The sequence below is a fragment of the Sinocyclocheilus grahami genome, unplaced genomic scaffold (genome assembly GCF_001515645.1).
Source record: "Sinocyclocheilus grahami isolate Dianchi unplaced genomic scaffold, SAMN03320097.WGS_v1.1 scaffold1746.1, whole genome shotgun sequence".
NCBI classification, from domain to species: domain Eukaryota; kingdom Metazoa; phylum Chordata; class Actinopteri; order Cypriniformes; family Cyprinidae; genus Sinocyclocheilus; species Sinocyclocheilus grahami.
This window is the reverse complement of record NW_015506925.1, coordinates 116,883-122,484: the sequence shown is the minus strand read 5'-3', so window position 1 is coordinate 122,484 and position 5,602 is coordinate 116,883.

The window sequence follows — 5,602 nt, the reverse complement described above, 5'->3', positions numbered from 1 at the left end:
CATTGTTTAGCCAGACCACTCCCGCTCCAGCTTTCAAGTTGCCCTGTTGATTGTAGGAGCAGCCATCGACATATGCTGTGGGCATTCCTTCACACACATTCTCCTCGAAGTACCTGTGGTTTGTCAGTTGTGGCGGTAACGGTTCTTTGGGTTCTGCTGCTGTGCGCAGCGTGTCCGTTGAACAGTTCTGGCAGGCTGCTAGCCCGTTTCCTAGATATGATCTGTGGTTTTGGGCATATCTTGCCTCGACGTCCCGTCCTTGGAGCGTCATTAGCCAAGTAGCTATGCGTGCGTTGGTTACCACGCCATCCCTGATTCGTCGGCTGTTGAGGAAGGTTACTGGCTGGTGACAGGTTTCAATGATAACCTTCTGAGCTCCAATGTAGTTGGAGAAACGCTGGATGGCCCACACAGTGCAAAGCAAAGTTTTTTCGCAATCTGAGTATTTGCATTCTGGGGGAAGCAGTGTTTTTCTGGCATGAGCGACCACTCGCTTGTCTTTGTCATGGAGCTGGTACAGGCCTGCAATGAGGCAGTGATTGGAGAATCCAGCATCCAGATAGAACTCTTTTCCTGGGTCTGGGTAGGCCAGGCATTGTGCAGCGCACAGACATTATTTGAGCACGCTCATTGCTGTGTCCTGGGCTTCCGACCAGACGAAGGGTTCGTCCTTTCTCAGGAGGGAGGTTAGTGGTCGTGCAATGTTAGCGTAGTTTTCAATGAACTGTCGTGAGTAATTGCACACTCCCAGAAAGCTTCGTAGCTCAGAAATGTTAGTGGGTGTCTTTATGTTTTGGATTGCTTGGGTGCGACTGGACTGTGGTTCGATGCTGTCTCCTTTTCCAGCATGGAGTGAACAATTTCTTGCACTGGCTCATATGACGCTATTGGAATCTTGTACTGTCACACAAATGTGGGTGGTGCATTTGGGCTTGTCGAGATACGCACACTGTGGATGTTGGTCAGGCCACAGTCCAGGGAGTCCTTTGTGAAGGAGTCCTTGTACTTGTACTGGTTCATAGAGGTTTCCTTGGACCAATACAAACAAATCTAGATTTAAATTAAAAAAGACACGATATTGTCAGACCTGACGTTTTATTCTTATCCAAAACAAGATGTGATATGAGTGTGATCAGAGGTGTCATGCCCATTCAAAGTGAGGGGGCACATCCTCCCTCAGATTTCTGAGCCAAGTGGATTTTAAATGCAGCTTCCAAAAGACAAAAAATAGCCGAATAATATTTTTTTATATTTGATACAATCACACCGGTGTGATTAGATCATTTAGTGCGGCACAACATCAGCTGCTATTCAAATTTGCGTTCACGCTTTGGCTGGCACTGAGCCAGAGACAGATGCGTTTGTACAGCGCTGCATTATAACCAATCACACACGAGTCTGTTGAGCTTATGAATGTAATGGGTAATCAGAGACGTTCAGATGAGTCATCGCTGAAACACGGTGTTTTGTTCACTTGCTCGCTGACTGTGCAGATGTGCGTACGAATGTAGGTAAGATATTAATTTCACAGTGTAAACAGTTTCAGTGATTTAAATGGGAGTTTTTGAGAGTGCCTGAACTCTGGCTAGACTGAAGTGAAAATGTTCTTTGATCATTTAAATATTCTTTGCTCTCTGTAAAATGAAAATGTTATATCCTAATATAGTAACTTACAATATTGTTATTAAATTCACATTAAATACAAAGTCAGTCGTATTAAAAATATTTTATGGCATGACACACATATCTGGTAGGCCTATTTAAGTAAAAAGTCGGGTTTTTATGTGTAGTTAATAGATTACACTACTCTACTTTGTCACCCACAAATAACAATCTGGTACAAAATGCATTTACTTACACATGTTTGAGAATCGAGATATTTCCTGATACACGTTTGGAAATATTTCGAAGAAAAAAGAAAAAAATTAAATAAAACATAAGCTTATATCAGTTATACAGTGCTATAGTTGCTGCTGTGTCACATGACAAGCATGACGAGCCCCCACCCCCCATTCGTGCCCCCTCAAAAATCATGAGTGCATGACGCCCCTGAGTGTGATACATACATACATACACTACCAGTCAAAATTTTTTTGAACAGTAAGAAAGATCCAATAAAAAAAGATCCAAAGATCAGCATTTATCTGAAATAAAAAGCTTTTGTAATATTATAGGCTACATATGCCATTCAAAAGCTTGGAGTCAGTATATATATTTTTTCCTTGGGAAATTATAGAAATTAATACTTTTATTTAGCAAGGATTATTTAAATTGATCAAAAGTGACTAATGTTACAAAAAAAATTATATTTCAGATAAATGCTGTTCTTCTGAACTTTCTATTAATCAAAGAAACCTGAAAAAATTCTACTCAGCTGTTTTCAACATAATAATAAATATTTTTTGAGCAGCAAATCAGAATATTTGAATGATTTCTGAAGGATCATGTGACTGGAGTAATGATGCTAAAAATTCAGCTTTGAAATCGCAGAATAAATTACATTTTAAAATATATTCAAATAGAAAACAGTTATTTTAAATAGTAAAAATATTTCACAAAATTACTGCTTATGGGAAAACAGGCAAGGCAAGACAAACTTAAGCTAAACTAGGAACTAAGAAAAAGACAATAAACAGGCTCCATATAGCAGCTAACACTAGGAGAGTGGAAAACACAGAACAATACTAGAGACAGAACAGGACATAGACATGGAATGGCTTGGTAAAGTAGCTAACACTTGGAGAGTGGAAAAACGCTAGACAATACTCAGCAATGAGAGAAAGGAAGTCCATGGCTTATGTAGCATGTCTGATTGGATTCAGCTAGTGTGTGTGTGTGTATATATATATATATATATATATATATCAAAGTGGTGGTGGGCCGCCTGGACCAAAAAAATGCCAGGGCCGATTTTTTGTCCCATTTCAGCCCTGCTGCCGTCCAAAGGCAAAGCGCAGTAATCTGGTCAAAATGGAGTTAAGTCCTAAAATGGGCTTGTGACAAAGTCTCCTGGTTCAATTTTGTCCCATTTCAGAGAAACGAGAGTGTCACAATTGCAGTAACTACAAAATTCAAGCTAATACCAAGGCAAACTGCAGTAAGTGAAGTAACTGCGTTCTGGCTTTGTTTTCCCGTTTGACACCGCAGATACTGCGCGGTCTGCCTTGGTATCCCGCGGCCTCTCATAAGAGTTCTGTATGAAAGTTATACGGAATGCAGTTTGTCCCCTATTCACAGGCATACACCATATGACTACCAGACCATGCAAATAACAAATTATTAATTGATATGTAATCATTATTTTTGCACAAATCACCGTTTCATTTGTTAACACATTCGAGGTAGGCTTTATGACCAAGGGGAATCCTCTGCTGCCTGGTCGCTCCCGGTCCACAGCGAGCGGGACTAGCGTTGACTACAATTTCCAGTAACCCCTCACTGCAGAAATGATGTTTTTTCTGAGAACCTTTTATACACCTTTTATATACTTAACTGCAGACATGGAAATGATGTAGATGATGTGGAACAGTACAAATATTTTGAGCATCCCTTATTATGTCCCTTATTTTCCTATAAAGAATCACAATAATCCCTTATTTTCCTTTATGGCATCCCTAGTTATATTGTTAGGAAAAGTTTGTATTTGTATGAATTTTTGACTATTGTTTTAACTACTTGGTCTGAAATTAATTACTTTTTAAATAAAATTAGCAAAACACTCTTTGTGGTGAAAGGAGCATTGTGATAAGACGTTCTTGAGGCTTACTACTGAGTAATTGTAACATTCACAACATGCAAACATCAATAAAACTATTAAAGTTATTAAAAACAATCAACATGTAGTAAGAAACACAACAAGAAAGTTGGATGAACACATTTAGTTTGTAGATACTGCACTTTGCTTTTGCAATAGTGTTTTAGTTGTGTAAGGTCATCCAAAGGCAGTGTGCAGTATCTGCATTTTGGTGGACAAAGGTCACATCAGCGGCCATGGTTTTTATCTATAAAAAAAATTATGCTAAGAAGGCTTTGAATGAATGCATTGCCACTAATCTAGCCACAACATGTTTGACTGGCTGATGTAAAAACTTTAAAGGCATTTTTCTGTTTCAGTGTTTGCGTAGTTACTGTACTTTGCATTTGTAGGGCAGCATAGGTCTGATCAGGCCAGTCAAAAAACACTGGTTGCAGTCTTTTGGAGTCAACACCAAGCAGGGAAAGCAAGCACAATGTGGGTACAAGCTTAAATTCTACAATAGTACATTTAATTTAGAATTTCTTTTAACTGGTTACATTGTTCTTCGAGTCTCATTGCTTAATGCTTCACCATACTTCCCCCAACTGAGCCTGGTTCCTCCCAAGATTTTTTCTCCATTTCTGTCACCGATGGCGTTTTGGTTCCTTGCCACTGTCGCCTTTGGCTTGCTTAGTTGGGGACACTTAATTTCTGGCTATATTGTCAGCTTGATTGCACAGATACTATTGGAAGAAAGCTGAACTAATGACATCACTGAATTATGAAATGATTTTAACTGGAAAATTTACTGTTTGTTATTGTCCTCTTGCATTATTGACAAACATTTTTCCTGTTTGACACTGTAAAGCGCGCTTTGACACAATCAGTATTGTATGAAGCACTATATAAATAAAGGTGACTTGACTTGACTATAGACGGCCCTTTATATACTGTTATACACAGATGTAACTAGGTTTACGATTCCCTTATAGTGTTTTTGTTGTTTAAATAGCTGCACCAGAAATTCTGAAAGAAAAAAAAAGTCTTTCTCTGCTCTGTAAGACACAAATCTTTATCTAACTCATGAGTAAATGACAACAGATTTATCATTTTAAAGTGTAGCCTAAGTTAAAGCAATGGAATCCTTCGAAATAAGTTGAAAACAGCATATCAGTAATGTTTATAACACAATATTAAGATATGTGGTACTTAATTCAATGATATTAAACATTTTTAAATATGGCTTAGGTGTCCAAATACAGACAATACACTGTAAAATCCAATAGTTTACCTTACTTAGATTTAGTTAGTTATCTTTACTTAGTTGTTATACTTACTAGGTTTTATTAAGTTACAGCTACTTTCAAGGCAAATAAAACAATTTACTTACTGTTTTGAGTGACACTTACTTAAAATATTCAAGTAGCCACAAAGGAACCAATGACATTAATAAACCAATGAGAGGCAGCAGTGCACTAATATGTTGCTAATGTGCAACATAACAACAGCAGAAGAAGAAAAGAAAACGAGTCTTAATAGACTTTTCACTCATTTCCTCCATGTCTGCAATTATCTTTCACTAGTTGCATTCACTCGTTTCCCAAAGTCATCTTGAATGTTGAATTCTCAATACAACTGAAATATTTGAAAGAACATCACATAAGCTAAATTCATAAATTGATGTTGATTTTCCTAAAATGTGTTTTTTTAACTCCCCATTATAGTGATTAGCAGTCCCTTTGGTTGGGCACTTTGAACTTGGTTGACATTGCTATAATTTACTGCCTGTTAATACAGTAATGCATCAAGAACTCAGAGTTATAGGATTTCAAAGGAAGAAAAGTAATAAATAGATTGCTTTTAGAA